We start from the raw sequence: 24,084 nt of genomic DNA on the forward strand, positions 1-24,084 counted from the left end.
TTCCAGGGTATGATGCTGGTTTCTAAGCTACGGACGTTCGTCTCCAGACCTTTGTTCAACAAAGCTGGGGTGGAGGCTCTGCAAACGGTGATTTCACTTGGACACAACAAAGCAGACGCAGTTGCCAGCGAGTGGATTCCAATTCATGACGACCCCTTGTGTTGCCGAGAAGAACTGCACACCGCAGGGCTCGCATGGTTGTGGTTTTTGCTGGGCTCTTTCCAAGACACCTCTGGTTGGGTTCAAACAACCAACCTTTTTCTTTCGTGGCTGGGTGCTCATCGCTTTGTAACCATCCAGGAATTCCTGATACTTTGCCAGTGGTTTTCCATTTGGCTTTGCCAGTAAAGGGGAAGGGGTGAGGATAGAGAGGCTGGCAATCATTCAAAGGCACCTCCCCCATTTTATTATCCTCATTGCTCTCGTGAACCACCTGGCCTGAAGACCTGATGCTCTTGGGACCCTTGTCCTTTCACGATGTGGTCAACTTTGGGCTGAGATGTCCCAGGCACCAACTGTCTCTTGGGCTGGCTCTCTGCACCCCGGGTCCCTTTCCAAAGGATTCAGAGGTGGGGTGCAGGGGAGGGCACCCCTCTCTTCCCACTGCTGCCTGCAATGTGCAATAGATCCGCTTGTTCTCTTAATTTGTGGAACCTCCTTGATCGCGTCTGAAGAGCTCCTCAGAAACACCCTTCTCATTACAATGTTAAATTAAAATTTAGCAGACGAGGCACATGGCAGAATAAACTTTCAATTAAAATATACACCCTGCGATGGTGAAGGGAGACCAGCGAGAACTAGCAGGCATCTTTGCCGTGAACGTGCTCAAGATTTAATTTCACTATGACATCTCCCTGGAATTACACTGCTAATTGATCACATTGTGTCTGTCTGTTATTTAAACTTTCAATAAAACGGAGATTAATGGAAGGTGTAATCCTCCCGGGCAGAACAAATATTCCCATTGCTCATGTCAGGTACAGAAATGGAAATGCTCAGCTAACAGCTTTTTGCATTCAATCTGCGAACATGAAGTTAATCATGAAAAATGCAGTGATTCTTTAATTGCTTGAATGGAATTTTTTCTGCCTGCCCCATTTCTCACCCCAAATAGCGGTCCTTGTCTGAGAGTGGAGTGAAGTGGCAGAGAGGTAGAGTGAGGTTTCTAGCCGGAACTCTGTGCAGGGCAGCGGAACCCAAGGGCGGCATCCATCCCTCCTAAGAAACCAGAAGGCCTGTTGTGTGAGTTTGGAGCTGAGGACAGACAAAACCCAGCTGCTCCAAGGACCAAGGGCCCCACTTACTAACCGGGGGTTTGGGCAAGAGTGTGCGGTGGGCAGTGTGAGAAAGGGCTGGTTTCTTCCTGAGAGCTGAGATCCAGAAGGACCCGCAGGGATCTTCTAGCCCTAGTTCTAGAAGCCTAAGTTCTCCTAGTGGTGTCGTGATTGGGCTGCTCACTGCAAGGTCAGCGGTTCAAAAGAACCCAACCTCTCCATGGGACAAATCGGGGCTTTCAAGTCCAGTAAAGAGTCACCATCTCAGCAGTTCTGCCCTGTCCTATAGGGTCACCATGAGTCTTCAGTGACTCGATGGCAGTGAGTGAGTCCTAGTTCGCGGGGGAGGCAGGATGGTTGGTGTAGGAGCAAAGATGCTCTAGCTCCATCCACTTACTAACAGGTGAGCTTGGACAGGTGACTGAAGTTCTCAAGATTCATGCTCACATTCTGTAGCATGGGAAGGGTCCGAAGGGTCACTGTGTGCAATATGATAGACGAACGTGATTGATTAAGATAAGACACTTACAATAGAGCTGGCTCATCTTAAGGAGCCTCCCAGGCCTTGGCCATGATCGCTACTGTGTTCTCAGCTGGTACTTCTGCCTTGTCTGCAGCATCTTTGCCGAGTTCGGTAGCAGGTAAACATGTATCTCAGAGTCAGAGGGATGAGTCCTGAATTCTGGGTCTTCTACCAACTGGACACTTCTCTGAGCCTGTTTCCTTCACTGTAAATGCTATTGTGGTTAACTGTTGCATATAGGGCTGCTATGAATTGGAACCGGCTTAATGACACTGAACAACAAAGTGTTGTATATATTACGCATTGGATAGTACTTATTTTAGTACCTAGTATGCAGTAAGCGCTCAACAACAACAACAAGGAACTCAAACTCACTGCCATCGAGTCAATGCTGATGCACAGTGGCCCCCTGTGAGTCAATTATCAAGGTTTCGTGAGAGAGGGAGGGGAAAAAATAGGAGCTGATACCAAGGGCCCAAGCAGAAAGAAAATGCTTTGAGAATGATGATGGCAACAAATGTACAAATGTGCTCGACACAATGGATGGATAGATGGATGGGTGGTGATAAGAGCTGTATGAGCACCCTATAAAATGATTTTAAAAATGTAATTCTATACAGGAGGAGAGAGCCCAGTTTTTCTCCTGCTGAGCTGCTGGTGGTTTTAAATTGCCAATCATGTGGAGGGCAGCCCGATCCATAACCCCTGCACCACCAGGGACCCCTAGTGGTAGCTATTATGATTCTGGTCCCTGTGTCCGTCCAGGCCCTTCAGAATACTTCCAGGTCCTTTCCGCTTCAGAACAAGCAAACAAGCACAAACAAACACCAGCTGCTGCAGGTTGATGGTGACCCCTAATGAATCCAAGTGTGTCCAAGTTCTCCAAGTGTAGAAGCATGGTCACTTGTTTTTAAGTTTTGGTAACATATAATTCACATGTCATACAATCCAATAGTTCAGTCATATTTTAAAAAGAGTCATACAATCATCACTACAATCAATTTCAGAACATGTCCTTCTTTCTCACATAATTGTTATTAACTCTCCATTCCCCCCCAGCCTCCCCTGTCCTACTCCCAAGAAACCATTAGTCCAGTTGTGGTCTCTGTAGATTTATCTATCCCGGATTTCATATACAGAAAAACACCCCCTTCACCCCCATCCACCTACACACACCTAAACCCAGAAAAACCTCAAACCCAACAACAATAGCCAAAATAAAACAGAGAAAAAACTCAATTGAAAAGAAAGCAGAAAGTAAAAGGGAGGTCCAATGATACAGCATTAAATTTTCACCTAACTGCCTCTGCAACAATCCACTTTCCATTCCCTCTGTACGATAGCAAGGCCATTCACACCACGGTCTATGGTCACAGGGGATTTGCTAGAGGCTTAATCCACACATGCTTCTCCTTCACTTTCTTTCTTTTTTTGATAGCTGAGTTTCAGAAGCTGATTGCTGGGTATATTTTCTGAAATGCCTTTTGGTAGATTGAGCTTCCAACCTTTTGGTGAACAGTTAAATGCCATAACTGTTTGCACTTGTCTTACGGCAGCCTAGTCCAGCTGTGGGGAGCTCTGGGTACAGAAAAGCTGTGCCCCGATTTACATGTGATCAGTCATACACTAGCGTTCACTCATTTGGGTTCCTTCAACGGGGTCTTGATGATGTGGCAACACAGCAGAAACCTAGTCCCTCTGATTCACGAGAGCCCTTTGGGTCTTTAAAGGTGGGTGTTCTGTTCCTCCATCTCTTCTCTTCTCCAGGAAGAATATTCCTATTCCTTTGAATATGGAGGATCCTAGGCCTTGCTTTGCGTGGGCTACCCTCATTTGGTCCATTCTTGTTACAAGGGGGAGATTCAGAACCCCAGATGAGTCTAGAAAAGTGTAGGGGAGTGTGAGATGATCACCTCTTGGCTCCACATTTCTATCGATGTGGTCCAGATGGCATGTATTTATTCATACTGATGCTAATTCAATGAGATTGAAGCTATTTTTTCAAAATCATGCTTGGTAAGTAGAGTGTCAGTGAAAGGGGGGAACCTTCAAGGAGATGGATGGACACAGTGGCTACACCAATAGGCTCAAACATAATGACAGTTGTTAGGAGGGGCAGCACCAACCAGTGTTTCCACCTGTTGTATAGGGGACCACTGTGAGCTGGAACTGAATAACAACAACAATATCCACCACCATTATGCCCCCCAAACACCCGGGTTCTTTTTCCTGACTGTTGATGAACTCACAATGCGGCTAGATCTTTGGGCTCAAGTGCACACCGTTACTGTCCTTCCTGGGCTTCTTCGTGTTCTCCCTTGCTGGCATGACTTGGCCGCCTGTTTCTGACACCCATTGTTTAAACATCATGTTTTTCAAACATTTCATCATGGTATCATCGAATGCTTTCTACATAGATGAGAAAAAACACACTTGGATCAAAGGAAGGGCTCAACATTACACAGCAAGTTGGCTAGAGAATCAAGACAAAGAAATGAGATTCACTTTTTCTGAATCGAAGTTCAAGAATCATAGAGGTTCCAGGACAGGAGGGGCAACGGATTGTAGGGACCACTCAGACCAACCTCCCTCACTGAGGAAGTGTGAGATTTCTCAAACAAACAAGCAAACAAGCAAAAGCATTTCCAGTAAATAGATTAATGGTTCTTTAGGGCTATGGCAGGGGAGGATTGGGGTTAATGGGGAGCTAATAACAATGAGTACAAGAATGAAGAAAATGTTCTAAAACCGATTGTAGTGACGATTGCACAGCCCTTCTTGATGTGCTTGAACTATTGAATTGTGTGATATGTGAATCATTTGCCAATGAATCTGCTTAAGAAATATAAGGAATTTACCTTGACTTGCCAGAAATTTACATAAAATCCTCGCCTTTTTTCCTTCTATATTTTTTGAGTAATTGGATTAAATGCCCCTTCAACCACTCCACCTCCGTCTGTAATATTTTATGACTCAATAACATAACCCTAGATTTTTCTGATATTTAGAGTGAGGTAAGAAGACAGGATCTGCTTTGTCTTCAGCAATCATGTCAGGAAGGTGAGCATCATGGAATGCCTGTTTAATAGAACAAAATGTTCTTGCATTGAGAGAGTACTTGAGTGGAGGCCCAATGTCCATCTGCTACCTTAATACCAAACCTATAAATATATGCACATAGATCTATTTCCCCATCCTCATATATAAATATATTTGCATATGTACATGCCTTTATTTAGACCTCTATAAATGCCTCTATAAATGTCCTAGCTCTTTCCTCTATTTCCTTTTACTTTCCTCTTGTCCCACTATCATGCTCAGCCTTCATTTGGGTTTCATTAATTATTCTCGGTTACATTACCCTTGGTCACACTGCCCTACCAGGCCTCCCACACCCTCCTCACCACCAATTTGGATCACTTGTTGTTCCCTTGTCCCTGGGTTTGTAACAAGCAAATGTGGTGAGAAAGCTGATGGAGCCTGGCTATCAAAAGATATAGTGTCTGGGGTCTTAAAGACTTGAAGGTAAACAAGCAGCCATCTAGCTCAGAAGCAACAAAGCCCACATGGAAGAAGCACACCAGCTTGTGTGATCATGAGGTGCTGAAGGGATCAGTTATTAGGCATCAAATAACAAAAACTGACACCATTGTGTGCTCACCTCCCCAATACAATCGCTGAAGACAAATGAGTGCATAAGCAAATGTAGTGAAGAAAGCTGATGGAGCCTGGCCATAAAAAGATATAGCATGTGGGGTCTTAAAGGCTTGAAGGTAAACAAGCGGCCATCTGGCTCAGAAGCAACAAAGCCCACATGGAAGAAGCATACCAGTCTGTGTGATTACGAGGTGTCAAAGGGATCAGGTATCAGCCATCATCAGAACAAAAAATCATATAATTGTGAATGAGGGGGGGTGCAGATTGGGGACCCAAAACCCAGCTGTAGGCAACTGGACATTCCCTTACAGAAGGGTTGCAGGAAGGAACAAGCCAGTCAGGGTGCAATGTAGCAATGATGAAACATACAACTTTCCTCTAGTTCCTAAATGCTTCTTACCCTCAGACTATCATGATTCCAATTCTATCTTACAAATCTGGCTAGACCCGAGGATGTACATGGGTACAGATAGGAACTGGAAACACAGGGAATTCAGGACAGATGATCCCTTTAGGACCAGTGGTGAGAGTGGTGATACCGGGAGGGTGGAGGGAGGGTAGAGTATAAAGGGGAAACCGATTACAGGGATCTACATATTACCTCCTACCTGGGAGATGGAGAACAGAAAAGTGGGTGAAGGGAGACGTCAGACAGTGTAAGATATGACAAAATAATTTATTATCCATTTATAATCCTTCATAAGGGAGGGGGAGTGGGGAAGGAGGGGAAAATGAGCTGATGCCAGGGGCTTAAGTGGAGAGCAAATGTTTTGAGAATGATGAGGGCAACTGCGAGGGGAATCCAGCCCCTAGCACATCATCACAGGTCCGGTAGGCACAATTGTACAGCGATAATAAGTAAAGATGATAGTAAAATCATAGAGAGTATGAGAGATAAAAGAGAGAGAAATAATGGAGTCAGACACATTTCATGGTAGCAGTGCTCACCTCAGCCTCATTTGGTGGTCCACATGGAGAGAGAGGATATTTAATGCTAACCAAGGCTGTTATATTCTCTGGGACATGCAAGTCCCCTAATTACAGGTGAAGACACGTCACAGGAAAGGGTTGTGCTATATGTAATACAGTAATGGGAAGGGAGTGACCTAGGGGTATACACACAATAGGAAGAGGATGGATTGGGGGTACACATGTGACAAGATGGGCAGATCCTAGATTCAGGGTGACAGCCTAACTTTGGATGTCACTGAGCCAGTTTGACCTGTTCTTTGGCTCAAGTATAAACCATTATCAGTAGGGTGTGAACTCCACCTACAGGAACCAAATCAATGACTGCAAGCCTTTAGGGAGAATTAGCCCATTGTCCTTAGCAGCAGGGAGCGGCCTACATAGTCAGGGAGGATATCTGTAAGCATCTGACCTCCCCTCATATGTTAGCAAAAAGCCCCTCATGTTTGGCATGTCTTTGGGGGAGACAAAGCTGGGGATAATTCTCTTTATAATCCCACAAGCATCGAATGTACAAATGTGCTTTACACAATTGATGTATGTATGGATTGTGATAAGAATTGTATGAGTCCCCAATAAAATAATTTTTTTATAAAAAGAAGACAGGATCCCGAGTGATGCAGTGGTTAAGTGCTCGGCTGCTAACTAAAAGTCACAACAACAACAACAACAACAACAACAACACGTTGCCATTAAGTTGATTCCAATTGGTGCTGACTCCATATGTTCCAGAGTAAAATTACCTCTTAGAGTTTTCTTGGTTGTCATCTGTGTGGAAGCAGATCACCTTTCTTCTGGGCTACTGCTACCTTTTCAGTTAGTAGTTGAGTACAAATTATTTGTACTGCCCAGCGCAACTTGATGAGCTGGGTCCGTTCAGGGTGGTTTGGCTGCAGTCAACTCAGGACCCCTTGAGATTCCCCATGCCTGCCATGTTTCTAATGAGAGACCAGCTGCCGAATCCCTAGTCGAATGGCCCAATGGGAGGGACTCATTCTCTCCTCTTTCTATTCCACGAGATAACTGCTCTAGTGATTATGGCGTTTTCCTGAAATCTGAGCTGAAATTGACATTGGATATGTTCGATGGAAGATCAAGGTCTTTCCAAACATTTCAGTTGGGACTTTTTCTGTTGTGAGGAAGAGAGAGCCACTAAAAGAAACTGCAGGAAAGGGCTCACAATGAGAGCGCTTTCTCTCCCTCGCACAGCAGGTCTGCCCCCTTTATGCTTCTAGTCGACTCCCCTTCTTTACAGACTGGCCTGTGTAGCTGTGTGCTTCCTCATGGCTCTCCTTCCCCCCAGATTTCAGCCCCTGGGGTGTCTTCAGCCCCAACACTACAGTCATGCCCTGCTGTGGCTGCCATAACCCAGTGGCAACACTGCTCTGGGGCTCTTAGTTCAAATTCTTGAGAAGGACTTTGATGAGCAAGTGCCTTAGCCTAGGTTCTCTAGAAAACAGAACAGGAGGCAAACATTTGTGTGTTATTGGGAATCACACTCTCCGGGAAGCAGGGGTGAGGAAAAAGGGAGTGAGATGGGGAAGAAAGGGGAGCAAATATAAAAGCGTGTGTTGCAGAACTGGAAATACCTTCTGATTCTTGGGTCTTGCAGGATGCCTTCAGAGAGGCCACATTAACCAACAGCATCTCCAAACTTTCTAGACCAGTGTCTCCGAAATGGAGGTGAGTCACCTCCGGGAGACCCTTGGCAAGGTGGAGATATTCTTGATTGCCACAACTAGGAAGTGTGACTAGTATCTAGTAAGCGAGACCATCAATGCAGCTAAGCATGTTGCAATGCACAGTGTGTTAGTCCGGGTAGACTAGCGAGACAAATTCATAGACACTCATGTGTATACGAAAGAGCTTTATATACAAGAGCAGTTGAATATTGAGAACACATCCTAGCCCAGTCCAGATCAAGTCCATAAGTCTGATATTAGCCCATATGTCCTATACCAATCTGTAAAGTCCCCTTCAGACCCATGCAACACATGCAATGACGCCAAATGCAGGAAGATCACAGGCCAGTGAGTGGAAGGTCTTGTGGATCCAGTGGAGGTGAAAGCATCTCAGCACTGGTGTGGGTCTCTACGTGGCTCCTCCAGCTCAGGGCGCTAGCGTAGCTCCATGTGTCTTCTCAGCTGGAACGTCTCCCAAGGAGTCACTGTGTGTCCCACCGCCAACAAGCGATTTGTCTTTTTAGTGCCTCCAAATGAGGTTATCAAGCTGTGACCTGACTGCCATGCTAAACTCCGCCCCTTCACTCCTAAGTCTCAAATTGACGACAGATTATGTAGCTACCACACACAGGAAACCCTCCCTGCTTCTTGGATAAAAGAGGATCTGTTTCCAAATAATCAACAATAGGCCCTAGAATCCAAGGAATAGAAAAACACCCCAAACCCAAATTCACTGCCATTGAGTTGATCCTGACTCATAATGACCCTAAAGGATGGAGCAGAACTGCCTCAGTGGCTTTCAGAGGTTTTAAGTTTTTATGGGAGGAGAAGCCTCATCTTTCTCCCAAGGTGTGTGTGGCTGGTGGGATTTAAGTGGTGGAATCTGTGGTAGCAGCCCAAAGTGTAATCCATTACTGTACTGTGACTTTTAAGGGGTAGATAGGAATTTATCTCAATTGTATACTATTCCATCTTGTTAAGTCAAAATATATCCAATCATGGTTTCCTGGAAGGTTTATGGATTGCCTGACATTGGATCCAGTGCCCATCCAGGGCAGTTAGCATTGATTCTGTGTGGAATATGGTCAAACCTCCTGCCATCCAGGCAGTTCTCATTAGCAGTGATCCTATAGGAGAAAGTAAAATGGTTCCATAGGGTTGCCAAGGCTGTAAATCTCCCCAGAAGCAGACTGCTTCATCTCTCTTCCACAGGGGGGCTGGTATATTTGAACCACTGACCTCAGAAGCCCTAAGCTTACTGTGGAACAGGATAGGGCAGATCTAAATGTGGCCGCTTAGCTAACAGGGGTTGTGTGTAGAAAACATCCCATTAGAAAGAAGGATAAGTAGGATTGGCAGTGATTGACAGCTTTGGAAGACACACCTTACATGCTTTATGGAATGAAGTGAGGTCTAAGAAGTGGTACACTAGTAAAGGTTTAACAAGTGGCTCTCCAGAGATGGGGGACACCTGATGTGTAGTGTTTATCATTTTCTGCAGTGTAAATACTTCTACCATGGCCTATTTCAAGCTCAACCCCAAACTGAAACCAGTTGCTGCCTAGTCAATTCTGACTCATAGAATTGAGTATAGGACAGAGCAGAACTGCCCCATCGGCGTCCCAAGGCTGTGACCTTTGCAGAAGCAGCTGGCCACTCTTTCCCCCACGGAGTGACTGATGGGCTCCAACCACCACACTTTCAATTAGCAGCTGAGTGCTTAACCATGACATGACCAGGGTTTGCAGTCATAAGCTCCCAACAATTAACGACTGGCTTGCAAAGTTCTTGAAAATTTAGCAATGAGTTCTTGAAAATCAGTGTGTGCTGGATCCAGGCCGCAACTGGAATAAGTAAATTAATAAATGGACAACTTAGTATTTGTGACTATTAATGTTCCAATGTATATTTATGAAATATTACAGATCCTCCACCCCCTTCCCACCCACCCCCCACACATGTGCTTTATTATTACTCTCCCTTCAATCCCGAGCAGCCTGATCCTCTGTGCCCATGGTCTCAGCGAAGGGATATGACTCAGGGAGAAGGAAAACGCTGAGAATTCTACTCCCGGGTTTGATGTTCTCCCAGAAGGCTCTCTGTTAGAGAGAACACAACGCTCTTTTGACCTTTGGACCAATCTGGTGAAGACCAGGAGTGGAGAACACTATCCCACCATCTGGTCTCTGGAACAAAACCAAATCCAGATGTTGGAGCAAGTGCAAAGCAAGATGGCAGGGCAGCTGAGGTTCTATCTGTGCATGTGCCACAGGGAGATCAAAGCCTGGTCTCTATAGGCTGGAAGATAAACAAGGGGCCATCTAACTCAGAAAAAACAAAGCCCACATGGAAGAAGCACACCAGCCTGTGATATTAAAAGGCATCGAAGGGATCAGGTATCAGGCATCGAAGACCAAAAGAAAAAAATATATATCATAGCATTGTGAATGACGGGGAGTGCGGAGTGGAGACCAAGGGCCCATCTATGGGAAATTGGACATCCCCTTGCAGAAGGGCTGTGGAGAGGAGATGACCCAGTCAGGGTGCAGTGTAGCAATGATGAAATATACAATTTTCCTCTAGTTCTTGAATGCTTCATCTCCCCCCACCCTCACTATCATGATCCCAGTTCTACCTTACAAATCTAGCTGGACTGGAGGATGTACACTGGCACAGATAGGAACTGGAAACACAGGGAATCCAGGACAGATGAACCCCTCAGGCCCAGTGGTGAGAGTGGCAAAACCATGAGGGTGGAGGGAAGGTGAGGGAGAAAGGGGAAACAGATTATAAGGATCTACATCTAACCTCCTCCCTGGGGGACAGACAGTGGAGAAGTGAGTGAAGGGAGATGTCAGATGGTGTAAGATATGACAACATAATAATAATTTGTGGTTGGAAGGGGTGCCAGCCCCCCCCCACTAATCATGAGTTTTATAGGCACAATTGTACAGTTGAGATATATAAATATTATATTAAAATCATCGAGAGCATGAGAGATAGAAGAGAGATAGAAATAATGGGAGTCAGGGGTACACATATGACAAGATGGGCAGATCCTAGATTCAGGATGGCAGCCTAACTTTGGATGTCACTGACCTGTTCTCTGTTCTCTGGATCTCCATTGTCAGTAGGGTGTAAACCCCACCTACAGGGACCAAGCTAATGGTCACAAGCCTTCAGGGAGAAGTAGCCCATTGTCTTTAACAACAGAAAGCGGCCCTACCTGTCTGGCAACTGACTGCCTTCAGGGAGGATGTCTCTAAGCATCTGACCTCCCACCATATGTTAGCAAAAAGCCCATCATGTTTGGCATGTCTCTGGGGGAGACACAGCTGGGGAAAAATCTCTTTATAATTCCACAATAATTTATAAATTATCAAGGGTTCATGGGGGGCATGGGGAGCGGGAAGGGAGAGGGAAAAATGAGGAGCTGATACCCAGGGCTCAAGTAGAAAGCAAATGTTTTGAGAATGATGATGGCAACAGATGTACAAATGTGCTTGACACAACAGATGGATGGATGGATGGATGGTGATATGAGTTGTATGAGCCTCCAATCAAATGATTTAAAAAGGAAGAAAAAGAGAAGAAAAGAAAAGCCTGCTCTCTGGAGTAGCTGTGTGTGTTTCCGGATTTTGTGTTGTTGTTGTGTGTAGGCCACAAAGATAAGAGAACCCACTCCCCGTGTTGAAGTGACAAACAAAGCCAAATGCTACCAAATCAGTTGTTGTGGCGCTGATTCTGACTCACTATCACACCGTGGGTTTCAGGATAGAATTGCGGTCCACATGAGATGCAATGGCTGGATTTTTGGAAGTAGACTACCAGACCTTTTGTTAGATTTCTCGGGTGGGACATACCTCAGTTCTTGGTTTTACACGAGAAAGAATTCATGCCGAAGTCTGGTTTGTGATCCAAGTGGGTTGTTATAAAGGACAGAAGAAGTTTCAGGTTTTACGGTCACTGAACACGGGCAACTCAGGGGACTGCACACCCACACGTGGTGGCCTGAGGCCAGAGAGGCTGCGGCATGGCTGAGTGGAAGGCAGAGGAGCAGCTGGAAATGACAGCGGTGCCCTCCAAGTTCCAGCCTTTAGGGCCTTCAGCTAAGAGGCGTGGTCGACGGTACTGGCTGACCCCATTGGCTGAATGAAGTCCACCTGGCCTAGTTTGGACCCACCCCCTGGTTCCTGCTTCTATCTACCCAACAGTTTATTTTGAGGTATCTCTGTCCAATCCGTCACTCTTTGGTGGCAAGCACATTAACTACCCTTTGGGGACTCCTTGAAGAGGCGGGAGTGAAGGACCTGTGAGGACCAGAGAAAATGATGCGCATATTATTGGGTACTTGTGTGGTTGGATGATGAAGCATGTACTTGCTTTGCAAAGATGCAAGAACTTGGCCATCACCCCCTGGTAAGGAGGGAATCTGATCTAAGAAACTTGACAGATTGGTTTGCACCACCTGGGCAGAAAGGGAGCTTGAAGTGCAGTTAAATTACAAAGACATTAAAGTGTGTTTTTCTTTGCACCTAAGTTTGTGGATTATGATGGAAATTCTTGCCCCTTGCTTTTGACTAGGGGCTGGCAAGCCTTTCCTGCTCAAGGTCAGATAGTAAATATTGTCGGCTTCCTGGGCCACCTGTGGTGACATTACTTTCTTTGTCTTTTTCTTCTTTTCTGCAACTCTTTGGAAGTGGTTGCAAATAGTGAGCTCATAGATTTAGCCCAAGGGCCATCTCTGCTTTAGAAGAACCAGCGTTCAGACTGCTGTGTTGCTTCCATGTTGTCTTTCCCTTGGTCCTCAGAGTTGCTGTCTAAATGGTTTTTCTCAGCAACCCTTTGGACTTCAAAAAGCCAGGGAGATTTGACAGCAATGAGATTTGGTTAGTCCAAAGCAGGGGTCCTCAAACTTTTTAAACACGGGGACAGTTCACTGTCCCTCAGACTCATTGGAGGGCCAGACTATAGTTTGTTTGTTTTTTGAACTATGAACAAATTCCTATGCACACTGCGCATATCTTATTTTGAAGTAAAAAACAAAACAGGGCAAAAATATCTGGCGGGCCGGATAAATGTCCTTGGTGGGCCGCATGTGGCCCGCGGGCCATAGTTTGAGGACCCCTGGTCCAAAGCATATTAGCTTACTCATTCCTATGGCTCCAGGCTGAGATAGTTAAAGTTTATTGTGCCAACCTGGCCAATAAACACATGTGGGGTTAATTGAAGGGCTGAGGGATAAATGGCTCAGTGAGCTTTGCCTTTCTAGTTCTTGGGTCTCTTGCTTTCTGATGGTCGGACCCGGGTGAAGCTGCCTTAGTTAGTTCCCTGCTGTTGCTGACAAGGCTCACTTCCTGTAAGACATCCCTGAGGAGAAACCACATGGACGTCCCCTGATGCAGCCCTGGGTGCTGGAGCACCTGTGTGGAGACCCCTGCCAGCACTGAGATGTTTACATGTTCACTGACTTGGCTTTCCTCCTGTAGTCGGCATCACTGGGTCTGTTTTGTGAGATGGAAGAGGACTTTGTGGATTGGTGTCAGACATATGGTCTAATGTTGGACTTGTGGGCTTGGGCAGCACTGGGTTGAGATGTTTTCTTGATGCACACTTAACCTTTATCTAAAACTCTTATACACGAGATTCTGTGGATTTGTTTCTCTAAAGCACCGAGACTAACACACTCAGCAACCTGATAATTGGCTCGCTTCATGTAGAACAACACAAGTGCCTATTTTCACCCAGGGACACTCTTCCCCCAACTCCCATCATCTATGTAGCCCCTGAGGTTGGAGGCAAGCCCTTGGGGGTGGAGTGTTGGGTGTGTGTCCCCTGTGAGTGTACAGGAGCTTGAAGCCCCCTCATCAGAGCAGTGGAACACAGAATGCCAGGTGGACTTCCTACCTCCTACTGCCCCAGGGCAGGCAGGACCTCCTCCCATAGCCAACTGCCCTGAAAGAGCTTCTTCCAGGAACAGACCCTTGGCCTCAGCCACGCTCTGCGTTGGCATAAAGTCCTTCCAGTCCTGCACCCTGACCGTCAGACAGTTTCTAGACCAATAAGAACTCTGCCTAAGACTGGACAGCCTGCCTCTCTCCGTGTTCTCCTATCGGGGTTCTTGTCCTTTCCCCATTTTCTCCTTCCGTTGTTTTCTTTTCTTTCCCTTCCCTTGATTTTCTCTTTTCTCGCTCTGATTGTCTTTCTTTCTTTTTTAAAAATTCACTATTTGTTTATGGCATCTAGTTCACATGTCATAGAATCCCATAGTTGCTGAGTTATTAATCATATCAAGAAGGGCTGTGCCATCATCACGACCACCCGTTTTCAAGCATTCCTTCATTGTGTGAGTTCCATTTCCCCCAACCTCTCCCGCCAAGTCCCTAGGTAATTATGCGCCCAGCTGCTGATGGTACAGCTTTACCTATCTTGGATTTCTTTTTTTGTTTGTTTGTTTTAAACATTTTATTAGGGGCTCATACAACTCTTATCACAGTCCATACATATACATACATCGATTGTATAAAGCACATCCATACATTCCCTGCCCCAATCATTCTCAAAGCATTTGCTCTCCACTTAAGCCCTTTGCATCAGGTCCTCTTTTTTTTCCCCTCCCTCCCCGCTCCCCCCTCCCTCATGTGCCCTTGGTAATTTATACATCGTTATTTTGTCATATCTTGCTCTATCCGGAGTCTCCCTTCCCCCTCTTCTCTGTCGTCCCTCTCCCAGGGAGGAGGTCACATGTGGATCCCTGTAATCAGTTCCCCCTTTCCAACCCACTCACCCTACGCTCTCCAAGCATCGCCCCTCACACCCTTGGTCCTGAAGGTATCATCCACCCTGGATTCCCTGTGCCTCCAGCCCTCATATGTACTAGTGTACAACCTCTGCCCTATCCAGCCCTGCAAGGTAGAAATTGGATCATGGTAGTTGGGGGGAGGAAGCATCCAGGATCTGGGGGAAAGCTGTGCTCTTCGTCAGTACTACCTTACACCCTGACTGACCCATCTCCTCTCCTAAGCCCCTCTATGAGGGGATCTCCAGTGGCCGACACTGGGCCTTGGGTCTCCACTCTGCACTTCCCCCTTCATTCAATACACACACACACACACACACACACACACACACACATATTCTTTTTTTTTTTTGCATGATGCCTTATACCTGGTCCCTTTGGCACCTCGTGATCGCACTGGCTGGTGTGCTTCTTCCATGTGGGCTTTTTTGCTTCTGAGCTAGATGGCTGCTTGTTTATCTTCAAGCCTTTAAGACCCCAGACACTATCTCTTTTGATAGCCGGGCACCATCCTCTTTCTTCGCCACATTTGCTTATGCACCCATTTGTCTTCAGCGATCCTATCATGGAGGTGTGCAGCCAATGATATGATGATTTTTTGTTCTTTGATGCCTGATAACTGATCCCTTTGGGATCACTCGCTCACTCAGGCTGGTGTGTTCTTCCATGTGGGCTTTGTTGCTTCTGAGCTAGATGGCCGCTTGTTTATCTTCAAGCCTTTAAGACCCCAGTCACTATCTCTTTTGATAGCCGGGCACCATCAGCTTTCTTCACCACATTTACTTGTCCACCCACTTTGGCTTCAGCAGTTGTGTCGGGAGAGTGAGCATCATAGAGTACCAATTTAATAAACGAAAGTATTCATGCATTGAGGGAGTGCTTGAGTAGAGGCCCAAGGTCCTTCCGCCACCTTAATATTAAACCTATAAATGTAGACAATTAGATCTATTTCCCCATCCTCATATATATATGTTTGCATGTACACGTCTTTGTCTAGACCTCCATAAATGTCCCTTGACTCCCAGTTCCTTCCTCCCTCTCCCTTGACTTTCCTCCTGCCCCACCACCATGCTCCGTCCCCACCTGGGCTACAGTTATACCTCTTCTCTACGCAACCTTATCCTTGATCGTTCCCCATCAGGCCTGTCACTCCCCCCTCACTACCATTTTGGGTCCCATGTTGTTCCCTTGTCCCTGTGTTTATTAACACCACTTCCTTACCCTCCTCCCCCTCCCCCACCCGGATCTGTCTGTCCCCCCGGAACTGTCTGTCCTATTGTTTTTCCTCCAGATAGTTCATCCAGCCTGTCCTATTCAGACAGACCTGTGGAGACACTAACATGCACGAAAACAAGACAGAGGAAAACAAAGCAACAGTATACAACCAGACAATAAAACAACAAAAACAAACCACTGACAAAGAACAAAACAAAACACTTCACAAAAGAAAGGCCTGTAGTTCGTTCAAGGATCGTTTGCTGGCCCTTAGGAGCGTTTTCCAGTCCAGTCTGTTGGGGCACCATGCCCTGGCCCCAAAATCCACTTTCAGCATTCCCTGGGGACCTTGCCACTCCATTCCCTTGCTGTTCTGCTGCACTCCCCCAATGCTTTGCCTTGGTGTGGTGGGATCAGGTCAGGTGCAATTCCCACACTGTGTCTCCGGTGCTGTCCCCTGTATCGCCCTTAGTCACTGATTGGCATCATTTCTCATAGCGGGGCCAGCCATGTTGTTCTCTCTGTGGACTGGCTGCTCTACTCAGGAACATCATCCTCACGGCCTCGTGGGCCAGGCTGTGCTCCACTCTCTCCTCCTGCCCCTTCATCTGCTCCCGTGTGCTCTGATCAGATATGTCCATCTCCCGGAGCTGCAGAATCAATGTCATCCTTTGAAACAAATTCTTTTCGGGGGAGGGGCAGGACCTATCTTGGATTTCATATACCGAAGAAACACAAAGACAACATCAAGAAACAAACAAAAACGAATGACACTAACCAAGTAAAAGACAATTTGGGAATTAAAAAACAAACAAACAAACATCAAGTATTGAAAATGGGAATGGTTTGAGAGCTTAAATTCTGAATACCCAGTTTTCAGAAGTTTGCAGATGGCAGTGGAAACCCAAAACCCATTTTCAGGGTCCCCAGGAGGATCAAGCCTCTGAGCATCATCCACAGAGGCGAATGGCTTTGCCATCTGACAGAGAACGCGATGATGTCCAACAGCAGACACAGGTAGGCTAACAGGTAACGCCTTGTCAGTTAATCTCCCTCGGGTCCATTGGAATGTGTTCCAGCTCATAATATTTCATGCTTTCTAGACTTCTCTCTACACATATTTCTTATATCTTCTTTTCTTTATTTCTTTTAGTTTTTTTCTTAAAAATCATTTTACTGGGGGCTCGTACAGCTCTTATTGCAATCCATCCATCCATCCATCCATCCACGTGTCAAGCACATTTGTGCATTTGCTGTCATCATCATTCTCAAAACATTTTCTTTCTACTTGAGCCCTTTCGTTTTTTCTTTAGTAATCTCTTTTCTCATTCTTTGGTTTTCCTTTTTTTTTTGGCCATTATTTGCTTGTCCTCCCATGTTTGAACGATGTGAGATACCACTAAGAAGAAAAATGTATATACGATTGGGACTCTAAAGCAGAAAGAAATGAAGAAGGAGCAGGAGGAGGAGGGGGAGTGGGAGAGGGAGGAGGAGAAAGAGCAGGAGGAGGAGGAGAAAGAACAAGAAACACAGAGAAAATGATCAGAGTTATTGGAGAAATTTTTGCCAATATGAAAGATTAGAAGATAGAAGCTAAATGAATGCCGACTAAGATGTATTTCAAAAGAAAATTACCAAGACGTAATCAAACCTTTCAAACCCAGAGGCAACGGAAGAGTCCTGAAAGCAGCTTAGGAAAAGGATAAAGTTTGCCTGCAACACCGTGCGGGCAAGAAAGTACAGGGATGGCAGGTCCTCCGCTGATGATCACGTGTCCTTGCTTCCTCCTTGAAGGTCTCGGATTCTGTCTTTTATCAATGTCTTTCTATTTAAGGAACTTCCTTTAGCTGTTTTTTTTTTTCCAGAGTAGATATACTGGCAACGAATTCCCTTAGTTTTATTGCATCTGAGAATGTCTTGATTTTCCCTCTGTTTTTGAAGTATAGTTTCTCAGGATCTAGGATTCTGAGTTGACAGTTTTCCTTTCCTTTCAACACCTGCCACTTCTTTGTGACCACCCACCAGAGTTTCGGTTGAGAAATGGGTTGCCATGGACCGATTGGTAGGGTATTTTTTGTTGTTTTAAGGTTTTTTCTTAGTATTTAGGTTCAAGAGGTTGGTTATGATGTATCTTTTGTTATTTATTTATTTTGGTTTTCTTGTTTGGGGGTTTCTCGGCTTCTCAAATCTGTAGCTGTATGTCTTATGCTACATTTGGGATGTGAATAGACATTTCTTCCGTTGAGTACTTTTTCAGCCCCAGCCCTTTCATTGTCTCCTTTGGGATTCTGAAAACACAAATACAGGCTATTTTGTCACCCTCCAAAGCGACCCACGATTCTGTTTTATTTGCATTTTCAAACTGTTTCTCTCTGTGCTTCAGATTGGGTAATTTCTATTGTTCATTATTCCAATTTACTGATTATTTTCTCTGATTCTCCATTCTGCCATTAAGTCCATTCATTGAGTCTTTTGTGTTGGTGACTGTGTTTTCTGTTCTAAGCTTCTCATTTGATTCATGTTTATAGTTTATATGTATTTTTCTGAGACTATGTTTTTTGACGTTGGGACTTTTTTTCCTTTACATCTGTGCTGAGTGTGTTTCCCGGAGTAGTTTGGGATGACTGACTTAAAATATGTGTTAGAAACAAATTTACAAATGTGCTGGACACAATGGATGGATGTATGGATTGTGATAAGAGTTGTAAGAGCCCCCAATAAAGTGATTTAAAAATATATGTGTTAGATAAACCCCGACATCCCTATTATATCAATGCTGCCATTTATTGACTTATTTTCATCCAGTTGAGATCTTTTTGGTTCCTGATAGGATGAATAATTTTCATTTAAGTCTAGGCTCTTGGGGCATGATTTTACGTGACTCTGGATTTTCTGTAAGTCTCTAATTTTATTTGATTTCTTCGGATGCCACTCCATCAGGGTTAGAGGGGCTCAGCCTTGTTACTTTGGGGTGAAGGCAATTTTCCAGGTTCCCCACTTGCCTTCCATCGACCCTGGAGGAGAGAAGCTCTTTACCATTGCCGGGGAATTGGGATTTCTAGCTCCTTACCAGGTGTCCACCGATATCTTTCCTGGATGGAAATGGGAGTGGGAGGGTCTCTTACTACTGCTCATGTAGCTCTCAGTGACTCCCTTGGGTTGTTGGCCTCATTACTTCTGGGTGGTGGTGAAAGTCCTGACTCTCCACTTGCTCTCCCCTGATAAAACTACCCCAGTCTTCTCCATAGAACCGAGGGGCTTTTCGTTGGGCAGTAAGCTCGTTACCACCTGGAAGGGATCAAAGTCCCAATTCCCTAAATGACCTCTTCACATGCCACCCCCGTCCTTGTTACAGTCTAGAAAGGGTGGAAGTCTAGGTTCTTCAACAGATCTTTGCCGATGAGGTAGGGCTATACTATTTTCTCTGTCCCTAGGGGAGAGAGCTTATTAACCAAAACACTGTCTGTCTTGTTAAGCTGCTTCTACTCTCATCTTTTGGCTTGAGTGAGCAGACTTGTTTTTTTTTGGCGGGGGTGGGGGGTGGGGGGGTGATTTTCAGGCCTGGAGAGCTACTTCTGAAAGGCCGTGCTCTTGAAGACTTGTACACGTAGAGTCACCATGAGTTGGCATTAGCTTGATAACAACTGAACAACTAACAACCATAGCTGTAGGCGATCGGGAGTGGGCATCATTCTCACCTTTAAGTCTGGGCTACTCAGCGCAAGAAGAAAACCCAGAGAACCAACTACCGGGTTATTTCTTGAGACTAGAAATCCCAGGATGGTTTGCCTTCTTCTGGACACTTTTCAGAGTCTCCGTATGTTTATTCTTAGAGAAAGTGTCTAGAGATATCAATTGTACCTAGCAGGAGGAATAAGGAAAAGGCACATCTACTCCATCTTCCTGGAAGCAGAAGTCCCATGGTAGATTTTTTTTCCATAACCCATTATTATATAAATGGTGCTAATATTTTTTACTGGTGCTGAGCAAACCTAATATTGCTAGAATAAATCTTAGTCGCACATACTGAACTGTTCTTTTAATGCACTACTGAGTTTAATTTGCCAATATTTTATTTAGAATGGCTGCTTCTGTATTTATAAGTGGATTGGTTTATGGATTCTTAGTATGTGCGAGTGGGATATGCACATGTGATGGGTTTGCATGCTGTCATCTTTTGGGTTTTGTTATCTCCTGGGATGACTTGGGAGGATTTCCCCCTTTTCCCATGCTGTAGAGCAGTTTGAACAACACGGAGCGCTTTCATTTCTTAAATGTTTAATAGACATTTCCTATAAAGTCTTTGGTACCTTTTTGGGGGGGTGTGTGGTTGCGGGAAACTGAGAACTGGGAGGAGAATGTATGCAGATGAATTCTGTACCCTCATATGTGAAGGAGCCCGGGAGGCTAGGGATCCTGTGGAAGGAGGCCGGCATGCATATGGGGTGGAGATGTGTTCCACTCACCTTCTCCTACGTAAACATTTCCCCCCACGATGTTCCCCATAATAATGCCAATTTTAAGGTGCTACTTGCAAGCACCTGGTTGCTACTATATATGGTTGCACGTTAACTGCTTGAAGGCTATCTGTCTGCCATCAAGAGCAATCAGACTCTATGTCTGTCCAACCCTCCGCACAGCCAGCTCCTTTTTGATAAAGATCATGGACTATTCCCTTGGAGAAGAACTCAGGGACACTTAAGGTCAAGCCAGCTCAGAGATGAGCAAAGTTGGACCCCATCTTAACTCTAGAACCCGCCCATCTTGTTCCTGTCACATGTATGCCTCTAGGACCTCCCCTTCCTATTGTGTGTATGCCCTCCCCTTCCTGTTATGTATATGCGCAACATGACTTGCTTGCCCAAGATTGTATAAGCTCCTTAGAGACTACATTGCTCCCTCATTCTGGTTCAGGTAGCCCTTGCATGGCTTGTCTGCTGTGCCTTTAATTTGCCCCTCCAATACACAACTGCTCCCTTGGCCCTTTCAGTTGTGGAGGCTGGCCCCCATGGGTAGTGTTTCAACAATCTGATCAGTTTCTTCTCTGCTTCACTGATCTTAGATTTTACCTCACCCTGAGTCAAGTTCAGAATTTATATATATTTTTGAAAATTCATTACTTCAAATTTATTTTCAATATTGTACCTAGTATCCTTTATATCTGTATTCATTTTTGAATGTTAAGTATTTGCATATCTTCTCTTTTATCCTTTGCTGGTTTGTCAGAGGTTTGCCCATTTTATCAGAGTTTTCAAATAACCAATTTTTAATTTGTTCAGGTTTTTTTTCTTTTCTAATTCATTCTTCTTTTTTTGGCTTTAAACTGCAAAGATTAAATCTTTCATTCTGCTAATAAAAAAGAAAAAGAAAGAAAAAATAGCCCTTTTAAAGCCCATAGCTTATCATCTCACTCATTGAATTGAAAGCTTAGCTGATTTATTTCCATTCTTCCTTGTTTAATAATAAAAGTATTTTGGATGATCAATTCTTCTTTGAGTTGAAAGTTGGTCTTTATCCCATGGGATTCTGTATCTAGTGATCTCCTCTTTAATTTTTAAATGGTCTGTAATTTTGATTTACCTTTGAAGAGTACATTTGAAATTTTTTGGTAATTAGTTTTTGATATTATACTATGGTTAAACATTCCTGGTTTTCTTGTACTGTAGTCAGAGACAATGCCTTATCCTGTTATTTAAATTTTGAAATGGAGGGTTTTTTTGTGATCTGGTTCTGTTAACTCTTTGTAAATATTCAATGCTTTCTATGTAGGTAGTAAAAGCCATTGAGTCTTTTTTTCCCATCCCTCCCTACTCCCCCTTCCCTCATGAGCCCTTGATCATTTATAAATTATCATTTTGTCCTATCTTGCCCTGTCCGACGTCTCCCTTCACTGTAGTTCAACTGTGAGTTTGAGGTCCTTCCTAGGAAGATTCAGAATACTTGCTGTCAATGATTACATATAAAAGAGCTTGGAGGGCTGAGTGGAGAGGAGCTCTATTGGCGTAGTGGGTTGCATGTTGGCCTGCTAATCACAAGGTCAGCAGTTTGAAGCCACCAGCTGTTCTGCAGGAGAATGATGAGGCTTTCTCTTTCCTTAAAGGGTCAGCGTTCCAGAAACCCACAGGAGCAGCTCTACCCTGTCCTACAGGGTCACTATGAGTCAGAGACAATTCAAAGGCAATGACTTTGTGGAGAAAGTAGAGACCTATGTCATAAACATGCCATTTCCACGTGAGAATAAAAAGATGCTGTCTGGGGTTATTTACTTATCTATAGGTTGTTTTCATCATCCAGAATCTTCTCTGTAATCTCTCTTCCATATTGCCATGCATAGACTCTTTCTAAAAGGACCAGACCATGTTGATCTTCTGCTGAGAACTCTAGTGCCTACAGGGGGGCAGGGCAACACTGGATCCATGTAGAATGCTCCTCTCTATGCAGGAGACCTATGCTCTGTTCTGGACAGTGTCCCTATGGGCAGCCACCCCCTGTCTGTCGTGGAGGATTGTGGGGTGCCATGCTGCTGAATATGTCCCAGTGGGCCTCCCAGGTGAGCTAGGAAGGACATCCTGGGAATCAACCCTATGAACGACAATGCTCTGATCCATCATGGCAAATGGGGCTGCTGGGAATCAGAGTCAACTCCATACCAGCTAACACTAATGAGCCAACCCACTGCCATCACGCCTGTTCTGATTCGTACCGACCCTAGAGAGGATTTCTGAGACTGTGGCATGGTTATGGGGGAAGATAGTCTCATGTTTCCCCCAAAGAGAAGCTGGGGGGGGGGTCTGCCCCCAATGTGTGGTTAGCAGTCCAAAGCGTCCCTGACATGGCTACTGGAGCTGCTGGAGATGAACGTCCCACGTGATGGACAGGGGCTTTCAGGCTCGTGTCCTCTGTGTTTCGGCTCTTAAGATTCATTTCTCCTGCTCCCCTGGGCTTCATATTCCTCGGTCCCCATATTAATCTGTCTTTGGAGATCTGATGCATGGTCAGTGTCCACGTGTCTTCATCCCTGTTAGTCCTCTCTCCTGGTGTCCTCCTTCCTATCTCTGCCGGGCACATACCCTACTCGTCTTTCAAGCTCACAAGAACCTCCAGTGTCCACTTCCGTTAAGCCCTTTGTCAAAGCTGTTTGGAATTTTGCTAACAGAAATTGTCCAATTTCTACTGGAGAGCGTGGTCTACTGGACACAATTACTCATTGGTCTGTAGACTTTCTGTTGAAGACACGTCTGTTCCTGGTTCATCTCTCCCTAAAAAAAACCTACTACATGGGAAATGTTCAAAACAAAACAAAACCCACCATGCATTCAGTTGCTAACTGTGAGGTCAGCCATTTTCAACCAGCAGCAGCCTCTCGGGAGAAAGATCAGGCTTTCTACTCCCAGGAAGAATTAGTTTCGAGAACCCAGGGTAGTGCTCCTACCCTGTCCTGTGGATCAGAATCGACTTGTAGGCATTGAGTTTGAGGTGTTTTTGTGTGGCTCAAATGGAATCAGGGAGAAAGACAGGGCTTTCCACTCCCATAAAGAGTGAGCGTCTCAGACACCCACAGGGCAGTCATTTACCTGGTCCTTCAGTCTTAGTATGAGTAGCAGCGATAAGATAGCAGTGAGTGTTTTTGTTTTAAATTGAATCAGATTTTTGAACAAGGGAAGGGGAACCCCATATAACAGGAGTTCAGAACACAGGTGCTGGGTAGCATTAACCAGTTGTTGTCCAGTAGACACCAGCTCATGGTGACCTTCAGGTTTTCAATGGCTGATTTTCTTTTCAATAGTAGACTTCCAAGCTTTCTTCTGCAGGGAGTATCAGCTGCTTGGATGTGACAATTTCTGGTTCCAAGCTAGAACGAAGAGGAGGTCTTCTTGCTATGACCAGGTTTTTACATAGACAACAGACCAAGAAGTTTTAAGTCCACCTTGCTGCCAGGAGCAAAGGCAAGCTCCCCAGCAAAGT

The sequence above is a fragment of the Tenrec ecaudatus genome, chromosome 10, assembly GCF_050624435.1.
Source record: "Tenrec ecaudatus isolate mTenEca1 chromosome 10, mTenEca1.hap1, whole genome shotgun sequence".
Classification (NCBI taxonomy): Eukaryota; Metazoa; Chordata; class Mammalia; order Afrosoricida; family Tenrecidae; genus Tenrec; species Tenrec ecaudatus.